This window comes from Solanum dulcamara, chromosome 1 (assembly GCF_947179165.1).
Source record: "Solanum dulcamara chromosome 1, daSolDulc1.2, whole genome shotgun sequence".
Classification (NCBI taxonomy): domain Eukaryota; kingdom Viridiplantae; phylum Streptophyta; class Magnoliopsida; order Solanales; family Solanaceae; genus Solanum; species Solanum dulcamara.
In genome coordinates, this window is record NC_077237.1 from 41,546,658 (window position 1) to 41,572,712 (window position 26,055).

Below are 26,055 nucleotides of genomic sequence, written 5' to 3' on the forward strand. Positions count from 1 at the left end.
CGGTTTAGAAAAAGTTTTGCAATACTTGAGAAAATAATCATAACATAATATAAGACAAAGAGTAAGAAAACAACCCATCAAGATACTTCAAATTTTGGAAAGTAAGATATTCCAAGTTCAATTTTATACACAAACCTTAGCATTTTAGCATACAACAGGTTCTACCACAACTCGAGGAGCTCAATTCCTCTCCGCCATAGATCAACCAAAATCTACTTCGTCAAACAATTCCTCTTAGCTTGTATAAGAACATATATACCTTAAATACACAATCAAATATCTACTTATGTTTAATAGTCTTATCATATCGAAACTAAACACGAAATTAATAAAAATCAGCCCAAACTATTCAAACCGGAATTTTGGACAACCTACTGTCTTGTATTATTGCTCAATTTCGAAGGGGTAAATGGGGGAAATAGGCTCTCAATGAAAGTTATATACATGTGTCTTAGGGTTGCATATAATTTTGAATCACCCCTACATCAGTTCTGTACAAAAAGATATTCCCAAAATACCAATAGCTGTCCATGTAGAATTTCCAAAATAAATCTGGGCAGCACCTCCCCTATACTTCATCACTCTTTTTCGAGCAGCTAAAAGCAAAACTGGGTTTCTGAGCCTAAATGAAATTTATAGCAACCCTATGAAATACATTTCCAAAACATCTTTAATCACTTTAAATGAAACTTTACACAAGGAGTTATACTAATATTACTAATGGTAGTCATATTCAAAGTATCGAATACAAAACTTGAAGAGTTTCAAAATCAATATCATTATTCGTAGGCTCAAGTATAAAGAAAATTATAATTCAATTCGAAAGAGTTGGTAAATAATCAATTTTGCCCAATAGGTAGTCATGCCTTCACACTAAGTACAATCAATATCAAGACGGACTGAAGCCCCGAAATCAAGAAGGACCGAAGCCCTTATCAAGAAGGGTCATGACCCAATATTAAGAGAATCAAGAACCATGTTGGAAGTGGCTTTCAACTCGTACTTGAGAATGGACAAAATATAAATCCAAAGTCAAGATGGAAAAGATCCGAATTGAGAGGCATGCCAAATTTGATGACAAGTCACCGTAATAAGAAAGACAAAGTCCCATCAAGAATGCAAAATGATCAAGCAATTTGTATAAGTGGGCAGTTTAGCAAACGTTTTGCAATACTTGAGTTAATAATCATAACATAATATAAGACAAAGAGTAATAAAATAACCCATCAAGATACTCCAAATTTCAGAAAGTAAAATATTCTAAGTTCAAGTTTATACACAAACCTTGGCATTTTAGCATACAACAGGTTTTACCACAACTCGGGGAGCTCAATTCCTCTCCGCATCAAAAAAGTTCCACTTATCTTGTATAAGCACATATACACCTTAAATACACAATAAAATATCTACTTAAGTTTAAGAGTCTCATCATATCAAAACTAAACACGAAATTAATAAAAATCAACCCAAACTATTCAAACCGAATTCTGGACAGCCTACTATCTTGTATTGTTGCTCAGTTTCGAAGGGATAAATGGGGGAAATAGCATTTGTGGCCTCAATGAAAGTTATATACATGTGTCTTAGAGTCACATAGAATTTCGAATCACCCCTACAACAATTCTGTATAAAAAGATATGGCAAAAATACCAACAGCTGTCCATATAGGATTTCCAATACAAAATCTGGGCAGCACCTCCCCTATACTTCATCACCCTTTTTCGAGCAGCTAAAAGCAAAATTGGGTTTCCAAGCCTAAATGAAAGTTATAGAAGCCCTATGAAATAGCTTTCCAAAATATCTTGAATCACTCAAAATGAAGCTTTACACAAGGAGTTATTTGTATTGTTTCATCATATCCACCTCTTACCAAGTAGCACTTTCTACTTGTTTATTCCTCCATAACACTTTGACGGATGCAAATTCTTTGTTTCTAAACTTCTTAACTTTTCGATTTAAGATTTCCACCGGAACTTCTTCATATGTAAAATTCTCTTCAATGCTTACAACTTCCAATCTACAATGGAATTTGGATCACCTACCAATTTTCTCAACATAGACACATGAAACACCGGGTAGACCATAGCTAACTCAAGTGGCAAATCTAACTCATAAGCCACCTTGCCAACACATCTCAATATCTTATAAGGTCCAGAGTATCTAGGACTCAATTTCCCTTTCTTACCAAAATACATTCCACCCTTCATGGGTGAAACCTTTCATTGTGGCCTCAATGGGTTTGCTACAAAGAACAAGAATCTTCTTGCTGCCCCAACTATAAATTTTACGTTGTTAAACACCTCTACTTAACCGAAGAATACCTTATATAATTAATTGATGGAACAAAATCGAAGGGCTTACCTTAATTGGCTAAATTCATAGCTCTCTTTCTCTTTTCTCTTATTCTCTAAGTTTTTCCTCTCAAATTTCTAAGTGTAAGGCTGAAAAATGACTTCTTAGTCATCTTAACATGTATATATATGCTCCCTTAAAGTGTGACACATGTCATCCCCTAGGGGTGACATGTGTCCATCCCCTAGGGCGTCACCTCATCCATGCACCCAATCTAAAGCTGCCACGTGGCAGTGTGGGGTCCACCCCAAGTAGGTGTGTCTCCTACTTTGTACAAGTAGGTGCATTACCTACTTTGTCCAAGTAGGTGCATCACCTCCTTAGTCCAAGTAGGTGCATCACCTACTTATTTCAAGTAGGTGCTACACCTCATTTTCCCTCTTCCGTGGGTTTAAAATCTCGTCTCACTTTAAGAACCTATGTAATCCTTGATACCTAAACTCGACGTGTTGTCAAGTAGCTTTATTATGTAAGACATCCTAATAATTAGCTGATGTAGAATTCCATAGATAACGTGGATCACCTGGTAATCCTTTAGAAAAACCATAAAAAGAAAATTGGGGTATTACACTCCCTCACACTCATACCACCTTACTTAAGGTTGATGAACTCCTGCACTTTGTCCTCCCTCAAATCCAATGGGAAGAACCGATGGATGCTCTCAATGAACTCTTGTGGATCCTCATCAACTTTAGAACTCCAAAACTCCAGAGGATTCATCCTAATGAAATCATGAACTCCTATTACTGCCATACCAATATTAGGGTTCACGAGTGCGACTGTTTCAGTTAACTTGGGTCGTAATGGCTTGTGCAAGTACTTAAATGGCCACTTGGAACTCAGCTACTATAAAACGAGTCTGGTCCATGGTGGCACCTACCATACTCCTAAGTAGGAAAGCCAAACCTAACAATGCGAAAGTCAAATCTAAATCTAATTAAACAATTAATAATATAAAAAGGCGAAAGCAAAAAAACAATTAACAAAAGAATATTCGGGCCAGGGTATTGATATGAAAATATGATACAAAATATATAAAAAGCCCAATAGAGATCGAAAATGATGAACCGTCCCTAGACCAAACCCTGAACCTGGTGTCACCTATACAAGAGCTACTAGGTACAAAAGTTGGCAATATATGTAAATATACAATCCAGAGCTGACTGTACAAAATACAAAATACAAGTCAGAGCAAAAGATGGAATGTAGCAAGTCTCTAAACACTAGGAGCTCGCCACAATCCGGATCTAGCTCAACTATAGATGATCAGCGCACGCTGAGGGTGGCTCCAACTAAGAGATGCATCAAAAAGATGCAGAAGTGCAGTATGGCACCAAAATATGGGGTACTTAATATGCATCATAGGCCGATCGAGCTTAGAAAGAATAAATATATAATAAGCAGCACGAGGAGACTAATAATAATAGGGAACAAGCATAAAATCTACTATCTCGGGGACAGGGTATGGGAAGATCATATAATAATCAAGTAAATCCAACAAATCACATAACCACATCAATAATCTCAACTCATAAATTACCAGAAGAATGCTCAAATGTAAACTCGTAGTTATGGCTCATTATCTTCTAAAATATCATGAAGCACCCAAAATAACCCTCGAGCTCATAAATAAAAGTGTCGCCCAGAATCATACTTTGAACTCATCAACATCAAAATAATAAGCTGAAATATGTATCAGCGGGCCACCCAAAACTCACACCTTGAGCTTATCAACTAAAATAAAGTATAGTCCAAAGTCAATAAAAAGGGGCCGCCTGGAATTTTACCTCGAGCTCATCAACCATGAAATGTCATAAATGAGATATCACTACATTTCCCTAAATTTCTCATATTTATTCATCCACCGAAAGTCTTAAACTCATCATTTATTCTTTATTTTAAAAAGATTCCTTTTAACACCGATGGGATAAATTATGCAAGTAGAATATCGAAAAATATATATCACTCACTTGAAACTCTGGCGTACTGAAAGTATGGCCTCGAGCCCAACATTTCAATATCATGAGCAAACGAGGCACAAGCATAAGTCAAAATCATAGCAAGTGACCAACCTAAACCAAATGATCAAACAAGCGATATCCTAAGTTCAAATCATGTAGGAGCAATTTCTAAGGAATCTCCGAAGGTTGAATCAAGTCAACTCTTTTAAGACTTAAGCTTCAATATTGGTTAAACCTTCCAAAAACTCAATCGAACCCTTTTAGGGAGCGTGCACCCATCCCAACATAGCATAAGGGCTATAAAGAAGCTACGGGGAGTGTAAAATGGTAAAAATATGCAAAAGCATGAAAATGACCTTGGAGGTCATTACATCGGCATTAGAGACTTGGTCATTCAAAGGATCATTCAGAGCTTGTTTCTCTTCTTCAACCATATTCATTGTAGAAGGAAATATTCGTGGAGGCATTTTCTGAAAATTGCAAAGAACAAGCGTTAGAGGGAAAGACTTAACTACTCTATCGTACGACATAGATCATGAAAGAAGTGAGACTATCCTAAGATATTTCATAGCCTCTTATTCATGGATGTGGCGTGCTTCACACCAAAGAATATGAAACTCATGGTTAATGCATATCATAAAGCTTCATCATAAAACTCATAACTTGACATTTAAATTATATGGGATAAGACCTTTAACCGACATCAAAGACCATGCGAGCTATGACATAGAATCTGATGGAACCCTCATCGAGAAGGGGGAGGCTACCTTTCCTGGGAATACTCCATCATGGTACTCAACTCAAATCAACTATGCTATATGTGGATCCACTAGCTAGTCCATGAAGGCAATCCTATGTGTACAACGTAGTTTGGACTTTAGTTTGCAACTAGGATTCCCTTGGGTAACTAACTGCATTACCAGACTGAACCCCACCTAAAATCCCTCGATCCTTATTCAATATCCCAACGAAAACTCATAGAACATGATCATAACATAATAGGGAAAGATAGTAACTACCTATCAATCCATCAACATTAAAGTATATTAAGAATAACTCAGTAACTTTAGTGATTCATAAGAATCCATAATTTCAGTGAGAATTTACTTATCACCATCTTTAACAAGGTTGTATGGGAATTGGAATGATCACACCATATTAAATTCTTTGATCATAACTTGATCAACATCATCATAAATTCGTCATTAAAAAACATAATCTCAATTTTAAATCACAGAACTTTCATTGAAAATCATTAAAATCATCATCAACTCATGAAAATCATCTTTAACTTAATAATCATAACTTGAAAATAGCTCTATGCATTGGCATTAATATTTTAACTTAAAATTCATGAAATTCATATGATAACAAGCTTGTAATGATCATTGATAACATCTAAAACTGAAATTAAATCAGCCCAATGGAATTCATCAAAACTAGGGTTCATAATCAATTAAAAATTAAAGAAAACTTTTACGATCCAACTCCATAGGCCGTGACTGGTGTCCGACCTAGACTCTCGTATACATAAATCTCAACTATAAGAACTATACACAAGAATCCATAGGGTGATAGCAAATTCGTCTGTATATAGCCTCTTTCATTTTCATCATGTCATGCAAGGGACGATAAGGCTGCCTTAACATAATAACATTTATAATATGCCATATAGGCACAACTGAATCAAACTCGTAAACAACCCACATATATATGTCTACAGACCTCTAAGAATATTAACAGTGACATATGGCAGGACAGGGCCCCCATTGTACCCCTGAATAAACAACTATATACATAATATGATTAGCACCAAAAGCTAGTCTCTAGAATAGTAGAGCACTTCCGACATAGCTGAGTGGGAGTCCTAAGTTGGCGGATCTCCAAAGTAAGTACATGTACCTGCTAACATAAAACGTAGCCTCCCCTCCTCGAAGAAAGGGAGATCAGTACTATATGTGTACTGAGTATGTAAAATATAACACATCATAGCTCAGACCATAACTGAAACAAGGATGCAGGGGACAAGTGTAACAATTAACAAATTAATGTACCTGCACCTTAGGACACGTAGTCATATATATCATCATACGTTGTGCCCGTCTTGCTAAGGAACTCGGTATCATAACTATTTCATCATATTACCATATCACCATATCATCATCCCCTCTCATCATGTATATTTTTTCATCAGGTCATCGTATACGGCATCATAGCATCATATACGGCATAATCTTATCATATATGTCATCAAAGTACATCCGGTCCACTATGGGGCTCAGGGTCACAAATGTATCCCTATATTTTCATATGTGTGTCTACGTGAGTATCCGGCCATTTAGTGAGGGACGTGGTGAAAGAGTAGTGTACATATTGTACCGCACCTGGCCCCTTTATGGGACTTGATGCCATTATCACATAGTAAAATATACTGAGGAACGTTCAGCCTGATCCATAATTTAAAATAATATCGAGGAACGTACGGCTCGATCTACATTTTTATCATATCATTATATATATATATATATATCCGGCTCGGGGATCGGTGACTAACTTCATCACATATGGCATCATCGTATGCTTTAACTTTATCATATACGTCATTTCATCATCGTATATTTCATAGATATATATACATAGCCGGCCCGGGACTTGGTGAAGGAGTAATAAAGTTATGCACAATAACGTTCCCAGCCCATCGTGGGACTCGGTGAAAGAAGATTTACCGTATATACGAGTAGAGTAGAGAGAAACCATATGCAACTAGGTCATCTCCTAAGACTCAATAAAACAGTCAAGTGAACCGTCTCTTGAAGACCAGGAAAGTAATTCTCAAAGGTACCCTTTAGATGTTATTAGGGATTTCATCAATTAGGGCCTCAAGAACCACAGGCGTGTACCAAGATAATGCCACACAGTTTATGCAATCAAAGACACAATTTATGCAATCAGACACATAGCTTATACAATCAGAGATTTAGCTTATGCAACTAGAGACATTTATCCTCTCAAAGCCTTTCAGAATAGGAGCTTATATTTCCACTTACTATTCAACATATAGGTGGCTCGGGAGTAGTAATCTAACTACTTTAGGACCCTTAGTATTTAGAAGTGACTACGAGTCAAGAATTATATCTGAAACATATAAATGGAATTGCCTCTAAACTCATATTAGACATCATTTTACTTACCTTAAGAGATTTCAACGAAAGAAGGAGATAGGCCTTATATGTACTACTCTTCATCCTACAGAAGACTGGGGTTAATAACCTTTTGCTTTCTGATTTCCAACTATACAACCAAGTACCCATAGGAATCATTTCCTTATCCAATACCCTCAACTAGTTTGTTACTAGTTCCAGCATTACCAAAAATCGGGCAGCATCTTCCCTATAACTTCAATATCCCCGAGATTTTACTCAGATAAAATATCAACAACCATACCAACAACAACAACCAGCAGCATACATATAAATAAATCACTTCAACATTACCCAATACAACTCCAAACAACTAGCTCAAAACTATGATACCAAAATAGAGTTTTTAACCTTTATTTTGTAAAACCTATAACCATACTAAATGGGGGGTCATGTGGCTAAACCCAGTAGAACCCACACCCTTTTCATAACCCTTTACATCTCTGCAAGACACAACCACACAATCTACAATCGCGTCCCACAATCACAACACCCTACGCGACTTCAATTTAGCTATGACGACTTCAATTTACTTTGTTTCTAACGTCAAGCACCCTTATACAACGTTTCCACTTCCAACACTATTTAAGAAATTTAATATACCTTATAACATCATAATAAACTCCAATTTTAATGGGAAAACCTTACCTTGCCCAAAATTTGCCAAACTCGCCAAAACTTGCCTCGGAAGTTCCTTTAGCGCGACTAAAACTTTGTGGCTGCTTGCTAACATTTTGGTGCTTTTCCAAATCATAAATTTACATTACTAAAATCTTCATAAAATCATGTTATACCCTAGATAATTAATTAATGGAAAGAAATTGGAGGCTTACCTTTCTTTCTCCTTGGCCGAACCTACTCTCTCTCTAGTTCTAGATTTTTCTTCTCTTCTTTCTTTCTCTAGAAGTCTCTTGAACTAGGAAGATAAATGACTTTCTTGTAGATAAGAATGATTCATAACATATATATATATAGGCTACTTTAGGGGGGTGACATGTGTCAACCCCTAAGTGGTGACACATGTCAAGCCCTAAGTGGTGATATGTGTCAATCCCTCATTGGGACAACACACCTCTTCCTCCTACCATAGGTTGCCATGTGGAAGGTGGTGTCCACCCCCCTTGCTCTAGTTTTTTCCACGTGGAACTCTCCCTTGCTGCCATATGGCACTCTCTTATTCTTCCACGTGTCACTCTTTTTTCCTCCTTGTAGGTTCGTAATCTCGTCTTACTTTACGAACCTATGTAATCCTTGCTATGTAAGCTTGGTATGTACTCAAGTAGCTTAAGTATGTAAGATTTCCAAGTTAGTAGCTTACATAAGTAAGTCGAGTCCTACAACTCATTATTTGGTCTCCAACTTCTTCCGTATTCTTACAATGCTATTTCCAATCTTCCCTATCATGAGGTGTCACATTCTCCCTTCCTTAGAGTTGTTTGATATTGTTATGGGCTATATGGCTCCCATGGTAACTTCTAAGAAGCATGAGAAGCTTTAAGAAGCTTTAAGAAACTTAAGAATCTATCCAAAAACTTAAGAACCTTTCAAGATACTTAAGAAGCTTAAGAACCCTCCATGGTACAAAAGTACGGGGTGTAACATCCTTCCCCCCTTTAGAACATTCATCCTCAAATGTGAACCAAAACCCTCCTCAAGATCTTATACCGACTATATAGAAAGTTTCTCTATTCCATCGCAATAACACATACTTTCACCGAGCAATCAATATCAGAGTTCCAAAGGTTGGGATTACCTGTAGATGTAGAGAATAGGTACGGATACTTGTGCTTCATTTCCCTTTCATCTCCCCAAGTCATTTCTTCGCGACTCTCATTTTGCCATAACACCTTGACAGAAGCTACATCCTTAATTCACCACCCCCTACTCCGCCGATCAAGGATGGAGACTGATTGCTTCTCGTAGGATAAATCTTCTGTGACCTGAATATCCTTTATGGAATATACTCAGGATGGATCACCAATACACTTGCAAAGCATCGATACTTGGAAGACTGGATGTACTGCTTTCGGATTCGCTGGTAAGTCCAACTCGCAGGCAACCTTGCCTATTTGGTGGAGGGTCTGATAAGAGCCAATGTATCTCGGACTAAGGTCCTCTTTCTTTCTAGATCTCATCACTGTATCTGTGGATGACACTTTTGAGAGTTCTTAATTATAACTTGAAACTCTAGAGATCGACGTCGATTATCCGCATATGACTTCTGTTGACTCAGAGCTGCTAATAATCTCTCCCGAATAAGCTTCACCTTCTATACTGCTTATTGAACCATATCTGGGTGTATTAGTCATGTTTAACTACCATCAAACCAATCAATTGGCGACTTACACTATCCATCATACCAAGTCTCATACGGGTCTATCTGGATACTAGAATGATAGTTAATATCGTAAGTACTTTTGACAGGTGGTAGGTAATTGTCCAAGCTACCTTTAGAGTCAACCATATAGGCCCGTAACATATCTTCTAATGTTTAGCTAGTAAGCTTAGCCTGTCTATAAATCTGAGGGTAAAATAGTGTACGAAGACCTATCTGTCTTCCCAATCTCTTCGTAAACTGATCTTCGGTAGTTAACTATAACTTGGGCTCCTTTATCTAGGACAATATCTATGGGAACTCCATAAGGTCCTACCACCCTCTTGACCTATAATTTTACACCATGTCGGCTGAGCAGGTAGTCTTTGATTAGAGGAACATGGGCTGATCTTGTTAATCTGTGGATAATATTCCATATAGAATTATCTGTCCAGGGAGTGCAAAGTGAGTCTTATAGCCAAGGTCGTGTTGTGGAATCTTCGACCTTGTATATTACTTCTTTCCTTATTTAGATGACATAAACTGGTACCCTTGCCTTTTTGGGTTTTGCTTTTTGCCCATTAGAGTCGGCTACCAAGTTGTGTTGAATTCCCCTCACACAATGACCTGTATAGACATTCCATGGTTTTCCTATCATTAATTGGTATTATGTTGAAGAATTGTGGCATACAAGTGCGCCATCTGTTAGTAATCGGCTAATCCTGCTTTCTTTGCTTAAGCCCTTTTATAATTCCCTTAATGTAACTTATAACACTCTAGGTACATAATCTCGTATTGTTGTTTTGCCGCTAGTTCAGATTCTTCCATCTCGTGCGATCATAGCAACACCAATGCACTGGATCCCACTGGAATTTTGAAGTTAAACGTGCTTAGGCGGGAGTAGTAATAGGATGGGTGACCTCCCTAGGAAGTCCTCGTGTCACGTTCTATTGCTATCTTTGTAATAATGTGCGAAGGCACTCAACCTAGCCCAAGATTTACCTTAGCATCTTATCGCTAGTCTTCATGCTTCGCCTTGCCCTCTCCTCCCCTGTCTTACACTCAACATCAGGATAAATCATTGGTTTAACCACGACTAGGTCCTATTTTTCCCTTAGTACTCATCCCATCTTGGTAGTTTGGTCTAACCCATCTTGACATCTCTCTGTAATGTATCCAAAACATCCTAGCTCATTTTCTTGTGTACTACTCACTTGACCGTATACTCAACATATATATATCCATAGGTTGCATAACCATTCTGATACAACTTGTATAAGATAGACATAATATTTTCATTTCCTGGCCCATCTTGCTTTACATATCGACTTCACACTAGAACTTGCTCGCGCCAACGCTATTTTGTCCTATTCCTTTTATTTCTTCCTTTACGTACTCCTTCGTCTTCTCATTTTCTACCGTAAGAGATTTTCTATTCTTTCTCCTTGCTACTTATATGTCACCATATCAGCGGCAAATGACGTTGTTGCCATATCTTAATATTTACCCAAACACGCCCCTACTACCCTTTACACAGTCCTTAGTTTACTCAGTCCTACTCTCTTATCGTATTCACCCCTTGTGGTAGGCACCCATCCCTTATAGTTCTACCAATGATTCTTTGCACGGTCTCAGATACCACGGCTCTTATTTGTTTATTGTTGGCCTCGAGCTCCTGCTAACTTGTGCCAGTATGGGATCTCGCTTGAAATTTAAGTGTTTCTATCAACATGTGATAGTGTCAGTTGATTTCATCTCACGCATGTATTTCTCTCATCCACTTCCCCCCTTTAGGACATACCCATGTCATCCTCTATTTATTTTCAATTATTCATACGCATATGATTCTGTTCCAACACATTTGACATACTGCACCATGTCTACACCTTTTGTTAACTCATCTATACTTTAGGTTGCCCCTAAAAGAAACCTTAATACAACCATGGGGTGCTTAGAATTCTCAATAAATAGTACACAATCTAGTCCAAGTACTGGTACTCAAGTCATATAACTAATGTAGTAGCTTAGTCGAAGCCGCATTTCCTTCATCCCAATCAGTACGTCACTAGTGCTTATAATCGTGTCCGATTCTCCATTCGGGGGCACTTATACTCTGATGACATGTTTCTAGCTTTGCTATAACACTATCTTAGTCCTAGTGAATACCACTTGTTCCTCTTAGTGGACTCGCAATGCATCAATGGTCTTGCAGAGCTATCTCCCTCATCCTTGAGGGGTCTTACTATTTTCCACGGTGGAGGTACATATACACAATACCCCTTTCTGCTTCATGCGCTTTTATCCTTATCGTGTACTCGATGTTGACTCCTAATCTTACTCACAATCACATTCTTTAGTTATTGTGCTACTAGGCCCTACGTACTTCCATGATGATCCTCACTATATTCACACTATATTCTGCTCATGGTCAATCCCGGAGGGTAATATTTCTTAACCTTTATTCACGATCCTTACTCTGGACTAATTCCACCTGGTGGAGCAAGCGTACTTAACCCCCTTATCCTTCCTCGTCATTCTCATCCTTAATACCTCGCAGGCAGTCTTAAGACGTTCATATCCATCACCATTCTTCTCACCATATCAGTATCGACCTTCTAATTACCACCCATACCGCAATTTACTTATTTCCCAAGGTCGGTTGTACTCTTAGTTTAGTCGGATCTTATCGTTACCGTGGATACAATATCTCAAGATATACTACAACCTTATATGTCATTCTTTTTTTATTTCAAAAAACAATTGGCAGAGTTTCCTCTATGTTCCTTACTATCCCAAACCTTCACTCAGGAAATACCAGCAATGCCTCACAGGGCCAATATATATTTCATATCACCGCCAACAAGGTGCCCAATATCAACAACAGTATAAAATAATGGACTTACCTCGTATGTCCAACTCAAACTGCACCCATTAAACTTTTCTATCTACTTTTGCCTTCAATCTTTGACTTTACATTTTAATCATATTTCAATCTTCTTACCTTATCCAGCATGCCTCCTTCACACCATTACTTACCTATATACTGGGTAGATTCCAATATCATCCGTCATTTTCTTCTGTCGATGTTGTTCTTCAGCTGAAATCAAAGGTTATAAAAAGGAATTTCATGTTCTATGGCTAGGCTCTATCGCACGATCTTAGATATGAAAGAAAGGTGACATCCTAAATGCCCTGTAGCCTCCTGTTTATACATGTGGCGAGCAACACACCGATAAACAAGACTCAACTAGACATGGTCTATAGACATTCCAAGGAAGGACCGCTCTGATACCACTTCTGTCACGACCCAACTCCATAGGCCGTGACTAGTATCTGACCTAGACCCCCGTATACATAAATCTCAACTATAAGAACTATACACAACAATTTAGAGGGTGATAGCAAATTCGTCTGCATATAGCCTCTTTTATTTGCACCATGTCATGCAAGGGCTGACAAGGCTGCCTTAACATAATAACATTTATAATATGTCATATAGGCACAACTGAATCAAACTCATAAATAACCCACCTACATATGTCTACAGACCTCTAAGAATATTAACAATGACATATGGCGGGACAGGGCCCCCGCCGTACCCCTGAATAAACAACTATATACATTATACGATCAACACCAAAAGCTAGGCTCTGGAATAGTGGAGTACTTCCGACATAGCTGAGTGGGAGTCCTAAGCTGGCGGATCTCCAAAGTAAGTACTTGTACCTGCAGGCATGAAGTACAGCCCCCCCCTCCAAAGAAAGAAAAGTCAGTACGATATATGTATTGAGTATGTAAAACATAACACATCATAGATGAGACCATAACTGAAACAAAGATGTAGGGGACAAGTTTAACAGTTAACAAATTATGTACTTGCACCTTAGGACACGTAGTCATATATATCATCATACGTTGTGCCCGGCTCACTAAGCAACTCGGTATCATAACTATTTCATCATATCACCATATAATTATACCCTCTCATCATATATATTATTTCATCAAGTCATCATATACGATATCATATCATCATATACGGCATAATCTTATCATATATGTCATCATAGTACATTCAGTCGACTATGGGGCTTGGGGTCATAAGTGTATCCCTATATTTTCATATGCATGCCTATGTAAGTATCCGACCCTTTAGTGAGGGACTCGTGAAAGAGTAGTGTACATAATATACCGCACCCGGCCCCTTTATTGGAATTGATGCCATTATCACATAATAAAATATACCAAGGAACATTCGACCTGATCCATAATTTAAAACAATGCCAAGGAACGTATGGCTCGATCCATATTTTCATCATATCATATATATATATCCGGCTTGGGACTCGGTGAATAACTTCATCATATACAGCATCATCATATGTTTCAACTTTATCATATATGGTATTTCATCATCGTATACTTTATACATATATGTACATAGTCATCCCGAGACTCGGTGAAGGAGTAATAAAGCTGTGCACGATAACGTTCTCGGCCTATCATGGGACTTGGTGAAATAAGGGTTACTGTATGTACGAGTAGAGTAGTGAAAAACCATATGCAACTAGGTCATCTCCTAACACTCAATGAAACAGTCAAGTGAACCGTCACTTGAAGATCAGGAAAGTAATTCTCTAAGGTACCCTTTAGATGTTATTAGGGATTTCATCAATTAGGGCCTCAAGAACCATAGGTGTGTACCAAGATAATGCCACACAGTTTATGCAATCAAAGACACAATTTATGCAATCAGACACATAGCTTATGCAATCAGATATACAGCTTATGCAATTAGAGACATTTATCCTCTCAGAGTCTTTCAGAATAGGAGCTTATATTTTCACATACTATTCAACATATAAGTGGCTCGATAGTAGTAATCTAACTACTTTAGGGACCTTAGTATTCAGAAGTGACTACGAGTCACGAATTATATCTCGAACCTATAAATGAAATTACCTCTAAACTCATACCAGACATCATTTTACTTACCTTAAGCAATTTCAACAAAAAAAGGAGATAGGCCTTATATGTACTACTCTTTATCCAATAAAAGACTTGAAAGGCAATGAGTTCACTTAGTACAGGAGTTCTAACATCCAGAAACGAACAAGGGTCTTGACTCCTACTCAATGATTTATGAATGGAATGACTCCCAAATTTAGTATATATATAACTTAAGGCTAAGACATGCCAAAAGAAAAGAAAGGGTAAGCTTCGCATACCTTTTATGGATTAACTGTAATCCATCTCGCCTAGTTACCTCCTTGAACTAATAACATAAGAGTAATACTGAGGTTAATGACCTTTTGCTTTCCGATTTCCAACTCTACAACAAAGTACCGATAGGAATCATTTCCTTATCCAATACCCTCGACTAGTTTGTTACTAGTTCCAACATTACCAAAAATTCGGGCAGCATCTTCCCTAGAACTTCAATATCCCCGAGATTTCACTCAGATAAAATGTCAAAAACCATACCAACAACAACAACCATCAGAATACATATAAATAAATCACTTCAACATTACCCAATACAACTCCAAACAACTAGCTCAAAACTACGATACCAAAATAGAGTTTTTAACCTTTATTTCGTAAAATCTTTAACCATACTAAATGGGAGGTAGTGTGGCTGAAACCAACAGAAAACACACCCTTTTTAGAAACCTTTACATCCCTGCAACACAAAACCACACCAGATACAACCGCATCCCACAATCACAACACCCTACGCGACTTCGATTTAGCTATGATGACTTTAATTTAGTTTGTTTCTAACCTCAAGCACCCTTATGCAACTTTTCCACTTACAAACTTATTTAATACATGTAATAGACCTTATAACATCATCATAAACTCCAATTTTCAAGGAAAAACCTTACCTTTCCCAAAACTCGCCAAACTGGCCAAAACTTACCTCGGAATTTCCTTTAGCGCGACTAAAACTTTGTGGCTGCTTGCTAACGTTTTGGAGCTGCTACAAACCATAAATTTACATTAATAATATCTTCATAACATCTTGGTATACCCTAGATAATTAATTCATGAAATAAAATCGGAGCCTTACTTTTCTTTCTCCTTGGCCGATCCTACTCTCTCTCTAGTTCTAGATTTTTCTTCTCTTCTTTGTTTCTCTAGAAGTCTCTTGAACTAGGAAGATAAATGACTTTCTTGTAGATAAGAATGAGTCATAACATATATATATATAGAGAGAGAGAGAGAGTCTACTTTAGGGGGATGATACATGTTAACCCCTAAGTGGTAACACATGTCAAGACCTAAGTGCTGACACGTGTCAAGCCCTCATTAGGCCAACACATCCTTTCCTCCTACCATAGGCATCCATGTGGAAGGTGGGGTCCACCCCTTGCTCCAGATGCTGCAACATGGAACTCTCTCATGTTGCCACATGTCACTCTCTTAGGCTTCCATGTGTCACTCTTTTTTCTTCCTCGTGGGTTCGTAATCTCATCTTACTTTATTAACCTATGTAATCCTTTCTACGTAAGCTTGGTATGTACTCAAGTATCTTAAGTATGTAAGATTTCCAAGTTGGTAGCTTACATAAGTAAGTCGAGTCCTACAACTCATTATTTGGTCTCCAACTTCTTCCGTATTCTTACAACACTATTTACAATCTTTCCTATCATGAGGTGTCACATTCTCCCTTCCTTAGAGTTGTTTGATAGCGTTATGGGCTATACGGCTCCCATGGTAACTTCTAAGAAGATTTAAAAGCTTTAAGAAGCTTTAAGAAACTTAAAAATCCATCCAAACACTTAAGAACCTTTTAAGATACTTAAGAAGCTTAAGAACCTTCCAAGGTACAAAAGTACGAGGTGTAACAAAAAATTTGGAGAACCTTGGGATTCCATGGGTGAAAGGGACCCATGCATCAATCCCCACATACCTTGATTGAATTCACTAAGAATTAAAGTAAAAACCTTGAAGAAATCTAGAACTCTAGCTTGTATCTTGAAGAGGAAACCTTGAGAGAATTTGGAGTTTTTGCCTTAGCAAAATTTTAGAAGAATGATTTAGAATGAGGGAATTTTGAAAGAATTGGGTAGTTATAGGGTTTACCATGGCCATAATTGTGTCTAGGGTCATTGAACCGATATAGAAAAATGGCATAACTACCCTTCATTAAAACTTTGGATTCGAACCTACAAGACGACTCTACAAGCCGTGGAAATAATGACAAGTCATAAAGATGACTCATCTTGCAGGCCTGAGAAATAGGCTAAAAATTAAGCCTCTAAAGTTTAGGAATGATTCGTTATTACGACTCATCAACTCATCTACGAGTCATAGACTTGGTCTGTCCGACATGTCCCAAAACCTACAACTTCAAGAGTCTCTGATCTTTGGCTACGAGGGGTTCTTACGACTTGTCAATAGGATGATGACTCATCCTATTGAGTTGTAGAACCTCTTCTGAGGTTTGGTCTGGAACGAGTACAAAGGCTCCCTCTACGACTCATTTCTATGAGTCGTATAAACCTTTATGAGTCATAGAGTAGGCCATAAACTTATCTAGTCAATATTTTGGAAAATTTCTCCTTGACTCCAACTTTTTAACTTTTGGAGTCTTACACACGGCTTCATAGACATCCTATACACTTGAAATTTATACTTTGATACCATGTTTATCATGACTCGAGCCTACACCCTGGGCATGGCTGGCACTGAGAAACTATTGTTGGTCCTGAGCGAACACTTGGTTTGGTTGACTACTGAGAAAAATTCTAAACATGAAAGGGGAAGCTTAAAATGATATACATTTTAAAATCATTTAACAACCTTAAAATGTCTCAATCACACTTTATGCAAAATTCTGAGAATAGCTCAGAATATAAATAGTAATAATTGACTCGCTAACTCAACCATGAAGCCTCTAATAATATAAGATAGGTTTCGGGACAAGACCTGTAGCTACTTAGATAAAGAACTATGGTCAATTTATACTGAAAAGCATAAATAAATGGTGTCCTTCAAAATCAAGAAGATATCACAAAAAGCTGAATAAGTGAAGATCTCAATGAAGCTCTTGTTGTCGATCCTGAACACTTGTATTTGCATCATAAAATGATCTTGCGTTGAATAATATCAGTACATAGAATATACGATATGTACTAAGAATGAATGAAAACACTAAGCTATAGTGAATATGCATGCTGATATTAAACTGATAGTAATCATAAAAGGGTAATGAAAATAAGTAAAGCTTTACAACTGAGATAATGCAATATATAAATTTCCAAAGTAGTAAATTTACTTTTCTTAGGGACTTTTTCTAACTAAAAACCATCACTATGACCCTCATGATGATACAACTTCCTTCCCGCGTTACCAGAGCTATCTAATACCTTGTTAGAATAAAGGACAAACTAAACTTATGGATCCATATCTAATCCCTTACTAGGGGATGGGTGAGGAGTCACCCAAATCAATAGCATGATCCTATCTATGCTGGTGGCGCAGTTTATGGGTTGGAGTTATCTAAAATCTTGCCCAAATCGGTGTTTAATACTATTTCCAAAATATGCAATAATTAATGCTCATATTACTATTTGTGTTTAGTTAATACTCAAAGTAATCCTTTGTAATCATATTAAACTTTCTCTTTGACGGACTGAAACTTCCTTCTAAAATTGTTTATGCTTTCTTTAAAAATATTTTTGCTTTTCTCAAAACAAAATTATGCATTTGAAATGATTCGGGTTCCTCAAATGATAACTTAAAATACTTAAACTTACATTGATTCTGAAATCAATGTATGAAAATAATTATGTAAGAAATTTCAAATAATTCTTAGCAAAATAGGTTTATGTGATAAAATAAGCATGAACAATGGCCAAGAATCAGAAATACACGAAGAACTATAATCTCAATGATAAGAGTCTGAATTCAACAATAAGGAATAAGGCAAATTTTGAAATTCATGAAACTTAGGGTAAATCCATATGTTTAAATTTTACTGACTGAATTTTGGTGTAGGGAATGAGGATGGACTTAGTCCATCACTCTGATAGTCTTACATACCTATAAGAACAAAGTTCTTAAAGAAACTTTAAGGAGATGCTTAAAACCCTAGTTTGCTCATTCTTGATTCTTTGTCTTAAACCTTGGGAATGATTATGAGAGTAATTTGATTGAACTATACTGATAAGGAATTTAATTAGGTGTAAACCATCGGGGTTTAGGCTTTGAAGGGTTGGAAAATGACAAAATTAACTCTTCTTAAAAACTAACGGAGCAATCTACAAAGACTATCTACGGTCCGTAAGAACTTCTATGTGCCATAGAATCCTCCCTTAGAAGTCAAACTAGATTTCTAGACTTTTTGAAGTTAGATTCTACGAACCACTTTTATGGCCTATAAAATATTTACGGCTCATATTGTTTGATCATAGAAATCATACTGGAATAGACTTTTAGGACTTGATCTACGAGCCAAACTACACTCTATAGAATGATCTACGACCCATAAATTAAGCTAAATCTATTCATATAAAAATGCTAAGTTTCTGAATTTAATTTACATTTCAAGTCTATGACTCGTAAAAAGATTTACGATTCACAAACTTGGTCCATTAATCTCGAATAATATTTTTTCTAATTTTGAAGTTGGTTCACGAGGCATGTTTATGAACTGTAATTCCATTTACGGATTGTAAATGGTGGTCGTAGAAATCTGGATTCTGCAAACTTGAATTCTTTTTTTCTAAATTTCTTGGTCTGATCTGAGTTAGAAATTTTGAGGTGTTACACTATGTTAGTGGCGATCTACATACAAGGTAAGCCTATGGTTCAATATATATATGCTTGAGTTCACTTGTGAGTGAGTGTTTTACATGATCTACACTCCCTTGAATTGACATTCATAATTGTATGTGGGATTCTCCCTTATGTGAGTGGAATTACATCCTCTTTAGAGTGGTAAAGTCATTATTTTGATTGAGCTGCATGAGTGTGATAAATTTGTTAGAATTATTACGCAAACCTTGAAGGTTGATTTTATTGACTTGAGATTCTTTAAAATTGTGCTTGAATGAAGAATTTCCCCAAATTTGTGCTTCAAAAGTGTTATAAATGAAAGAAATTTTGAAAGGAAGAAATTTTTTTACTAGCGATTGATGGTGGAACCAATTGTAAGTGGTGTTTGTACAGTCTTTTGTTTTGAGTTTTTTATTATTTTTATTGTGAGTCTAGTATGTAATTATGCAAATCTTATCTTGGGTGTGGTTGAATGAAAATCTTGTACTTAGTGAATGTTTTATTTGAGGGCAAGCAATAGTTCAAGTTTGGGGGTTTGATGAGTTGGTATTATATCAATCCATTAAAAACAAATTCATGAATTATTGTTATGTTATAATGCTAATTGAGAGATTTTTAGGCCCTAGTTCTCTTATATGCAGGCATTCCTTAGAAAAATCATGTTTGATGTTTTTGGGGCTTAAAATTATTCAAGAACACCAGCGAAAGAACTGTCATCCTACCACAGGAGCCAATTGGCGTCTCGCTGGCTAAACGTCAGCTTGACTGGAGAAGGACTATCTTTACATCGACGACTCATTCAAGTTGTACAATTCCTGATCAGCATTTCACAAACCCCAATGAAGGTGCTACTGAAGAAATTGAAGGCTAAAGCAGCAATGTGATTGGCACTAAACATTCTTGGATTGGCGTTCCGCCGGTCCAGCATAAGTTGAAGAGCAGAAGCTTAAGGGAAAAATGTACTTGGAGAATAAAGTGCTTCTTTTGGAAAGTTCTAGGGATAGAATAGGAATTTGTGTAATTATGTACATTTGTCTTCTTCTCAATTGGGCATAGTAGTGGGGGAATATTTTTTGGAACACTTTATAGTGATAGAAAATAGCTAATAACTTTCCTTAATTGTAAAGGAAAAAAACTCAGATTTACATCCTTCTAAGCTTAGCTATCATATTTTGCTAATCAATTTTGTGAGAAATGGAGTATTTCTACATGGATATTATCTCTATTTTCTTCGATTATGAGTAGCTACATCAATAGCTAGGGTTGTTTGTGTAAAAGGTGGGTGTACCCAATGGATATTGATTAATTAGTTCCAAATGCATGAATCTATTGTTGTCTTGAAGTTTTAATCTAAAAATCGGTGGTTGCAAACATTGATTGAACTCTCTAATACTATTTTCTCTTGAGAAAGCAAAATGAAATTGGGTAAGACTCAATAGTGAGGACTTGGTAAAATTAGACTATGGATTTGAGCTAGAGATAGGATAATCTGATTAATTTTCTATTTAATGATATGAGATAGGAATAGTCTATCTACTCAAGTAATGTTTGTTGTCTTATTGGTAAGGATCTTCGAGTTTGAGAAAATCTAAGGGATATACGTTTGATAGTTTAAGAGAATATAGAATGTTGCCTAGACCTAATGCTATCCATGTATCAATCGAGTTGGTTGTGATTAATATTTATCTATTATATCGAAACTCCGTCATAATGCACACACCTCTAGTCATTTCCAATCTTGATAGATTGTATATGTGTTGACTCCCTACTTTTGATACTTGACATTGATTATTTCTAGTTGTTTCCTAAATCCCTCCCCCCCCCCCCCCATTTTATATGCTTGTTGCAAGTAGAATTTGCTAGTTTATTTTGGGTTAAGGAATCAATTCATGAGAGATCCCACCTGCCATCCTTGTGGTTCGATCCGGACCTCTAAAGTTGGGTATTGTTTTACATACGACCTCATATACCCTGAAAAAGTGAACATTGTTGAGTGTTTATCCCCTTGCATTTTTTCTATTCATGATTCTTTTATTGAGAATATTTTATTTGTGTTGAATTGACATTTTTATATAGAGTTGTACTAGAATAATAACTTTTTCCGGTGATAAATTGTGTAGTGACATTCACAAGTGAAACAACCTATTTGTGTTGTTTAAATAGAATAAAGTATTGTGTACTTATATGCTGACTATAGAGTAGTTGATTGCATGAAGAATCCATTTTAATGAAAAATATCTTTTGATTAAAAAGGAACTCCCTTGAATTTTTGAATGGTATGAACTCTAACTAGTTAAGTATTGAAATATTGGCTCTATATCAGACATTATAGTTGCTAACTATCTAGAGTACTTGTTTAGGGAGTCAAATGAAGTTGAATGATATCCATATTTCAATATGTCGTGAATAAGCATTTGTTCATGTGTTATATATGTAATCTAGAAATCTTCTAATTAGTCTTAGCATTTTTTTGAGAATAATTTGATTGTACAGATAAACTTAGGGAGTAGAGATAAACTTAGGGCATCTCTGTGCAATAAAAGTCCTTTTGCCTATATTGGCCATACAAAACAAAAATAATTTTCTTGTCTCCACTTGTAGATTTTATACTTTTTCTTGGCTAGCCACAATGAAGCTCATATGCCTTATTCTAAATTAGTCATGTTTTGCACCATTACCTCCTTGAGACTAGTGATAAAGACAAGGCTTCAAAAGAGCCTAAGTTAAGGGTGAGTTGTAAATATAATAATAACTGAGGTAAGAAAACTAAGTGGTGTAGAAAAGTAATTGTGTGAAGAAATAAGCTGAAAAATAAAGAAAACAAAATTGAATTACAAAAGCAAAAAAAAAAGATGTTTAAATGTGACACCAAGGTCAATGAAAGAAGAATGGTGAGAAAAATGTTGAATTAATAAAGATAAAAGAAGAGGATATTGTGTGTATTGTTTAAGAAAGAAGTAGTCACTATTCACCCAAATATGTATCCTACTCATCCTTAAACCTTTATTACAGGCTTAGAAAGTCCTTATATGTTCTCAACGAATACTTTGAAGATAACAACATCTGAAATAAGGGGCAAGTCTATGATTTTTGCATTCATAGCATGTGAACCTTGTTATGAGTGTGAGTATCTTCTATTCTCATTAGATTTTTGTCTCGCTTATCCATGTACATGTGGGTTCTATTTTCTAGGACACTTTCATGATCTATTGTAAGTGCATTTAGATCAAATGGTTAAAATCAGTTGACTTCCCAAATTGTAGTGTTTTGTGTATGTACACTAAAGTTCCGGTGTCATTGATTGAGGTTGTGTGATTAGTGTTGATTAGTCAAGTTCTGCTATGAGTTTGGAAGGAATAAACTAAGGCTGGTAAAATTGTAAATATAGGTGTCAGTAGCTAATTGTCAAACATGTTATGGACAAAGTATTTTATGATATTCGTAGTTTAGTGAAGTCATGTGGAGTTATTTTAGGACGAGAGAAGATTATAAGTTAGGAGTTTTGATGTGCAAGAAAATTACCTCATATTTGATGCTTTTTTACAAAGAATCGGTGCAAGTATTAAGCACATTTTTTGTGATATGATGTCTTTTCAATATGTTTCAAGTGGACCCAACTCAATAAGAAAAAAGATGAATTATTAAGGATTTTTTTTCATGCACGTAGTGTGAAAAGAAATAATTAACATTATCAGTACCTTGGAAGTTAAACAATAAGTGTACGGATCCTAGTCGTTCCCACGAAGAAACTATGGACCATAAAACACATTATTAGACCATAGAAACCTCGTAAGTTTGAGACAAAATAATTTCATCTGTGGAGAAACTTGTTTATAGAAAAGAGGACGGACCATAGAAGCATCTGTGGAATCAGCGGAGATGAAGTTAACTTGAAAAATAAAGATAAGGGATGAGAAATTTCACAGATAGTAGACCAGTGTTATAAATCGTCCGATGTAGTGCAAGGGACCTTTTCCAGTATAGTAAGAATTCAATTTTCAATGTATATAAATAGTTTTCTTAGATTTTTTATTATGGCTATCATCACATAATTTGCACTAGGTGTTGGTTTTCTTGTTTGCTCTCATTCATTTGGTAGATTGCTACTGGAGCTTTCAAAATGAGTTTGGCCCGTGAGCCTAACCCAACTCAATCCTTGAATTAAGAGGGGTTGGGCTAAAAATTTTCAGCCCATTTAGGAATGAAGTTTTTTAGGCCATTCTTATTTGACTAGCTAGCCTCATAGGCTCAACCCGCGAGCCTCAGATATATATATATATATATATATATATATTAAATAGTGTTTTATTTTGCCAAATCCTCCACAACTAAGCAATTGAAGTTATTATAACTATGAATCTTTGACCTATTTTACTTTTGTGTTTATGCCTAATTTTTTGTTTCTCCTTTCTTGTCTACTTTTTAAAAAAATGATCATGTAATGTATGTTGTTCTGATGAATTCTATAAATGTTAACTATTGTATCTTGCCTATTATGTTGTTTTGTAAGTATTCCACTAAAGTATTTGCAACTCATGGACATATGAATTTTTGACATATTAGTATTGTGTTCATCAATGTTCAATAGTATTTCTAAAATGTCAATATTGTCCATCTTTTGATTGAAGGGTCAATCCGTCCCAACCCTTAGCCCACTTAGGGCTTGGTTGGGCTGATATTTTATAGGCCCTTTAGTTAAAATGGTCAGTCCCTCCTAACCCATTTAACTCGCTAGTCCTTTAGGATTGGATTGGGCTGAATTGGGCCAGTCCATTTTGACAGCTGTAATTGCTACACTTTGTGATTCAAGAATTCAATTCATTTAATGTTTAATTCTACATAAGTATTCTGCATTTCATATTTATGTCTAATCTTCTCATTAATATAAGTAACTACGTCTTTTGTTAGGATTATTAATCTGAATGATAGGAAGTTCTGAGAAACGAAAAACATTAATACACGATTAGTATGGTGTCAGTGGATAGACAATTCGTGATTCTTTTGTATAGATTAATGGTTGCAAATGGCAGTCATGTCATAACACTAATTTAACTTAGGAAAAAGAATTAGGGTTGGAGAAATTATCAGGAATTCAAGGCTTTACCACTTATTTAATAAATTCACGTAGGAATATAATGGATTTACTTGGCTTGGTATGGTCAGAAATATCTAGCACTTCAAGATTTTTGGAAAATGATTGAATGAAAGATTGTTTATCTACATAAAAAATATTGAACTATAGAGTAGAGATCATCACACACCAATAAAGAAAACCCTGCTAATGCATCTATTATTAAAAGTATCTAGCGGACACTAACCATCAGGAAGGAAAACAACCCTGGGCTTCACATCAATTAGATAAATAACACATATTCTTACATTAATACTCCAGTAAAAAGTGTCTGTCAATATCTTGCGCATCTTTATGAAATAGGATTTGAGAGAAAGTAGAGTAAACCAACCATAGTAAGTTGCGGTCTGCTCATCATATTCCTTGAGGGATTAGATCCCAATCTGTTGAATTAATATATTTGACTTACGATCGTGTTGCATTAATTATAAGATATAATTTGAGTGGATCATATGGCTACAAATATAAGGTTGCTTTTCAATGGGATAAGATTAATTTGAGAGTTGGTAGTCAAATTACACATAAGACGTAATTCTTTAAAAAAATTCTGTTATTGTTCTACTGCAAATGTTAAAGTTGTCTTGTTGTTGGTTATATTGTCTCCAGAGCCTATCATTTGGTGATAAATACTAATGAAAAATTATAAATAATCCTAAAAGATATCCATATTTGGAGTTCTCTCTATATATATATATAATAGTATATGTTTTGTTGTATCAACCTTCTAGTTGGTGCCAAATTGTATTTTGCTGTTTCTCACTAAATTTAAATATCTAGGACCTTGGTTTAGTGGGTTATTTATTGTAGCATTTAGAATTTTTTTAAGAAGTATCAAATCTTCTTATATTCATTGCGGAATGAATATGAAGTATATATGCTAGTTGGTAAATTATTGGATTTTGTTCAATAAAATTTTTGAATTACAAAAGAAATCGAAAATTTTATTTATATAATTATGAGAAGAAATCAGATGTATCTATCCCATTATTTATGAGGCTACGAAAATTGATTTGAAACTTGAATTGGAATAAGATTGAAAGAGACATTAGGTTCTTTTTTGATCTGAGATCCAAGATGATTTTTATCTTCTATGTATGAGAACTTAACATATCGTTTATGGTTTTTTGTACAAGATAAAATTGAATAAATATAAAGTCAAAAATCAAAAAGTCTTATCATAATTTCACCTATTAATGCACGTGATCTAGTACTTGATTCTGAACACCTGATCGTGTTCGAGAATTAGATTTAGGTGCAGTTTCAATTAAAAAATTCAAAGAGACATCTAGGAAAGTTAATCATGTTAATGTG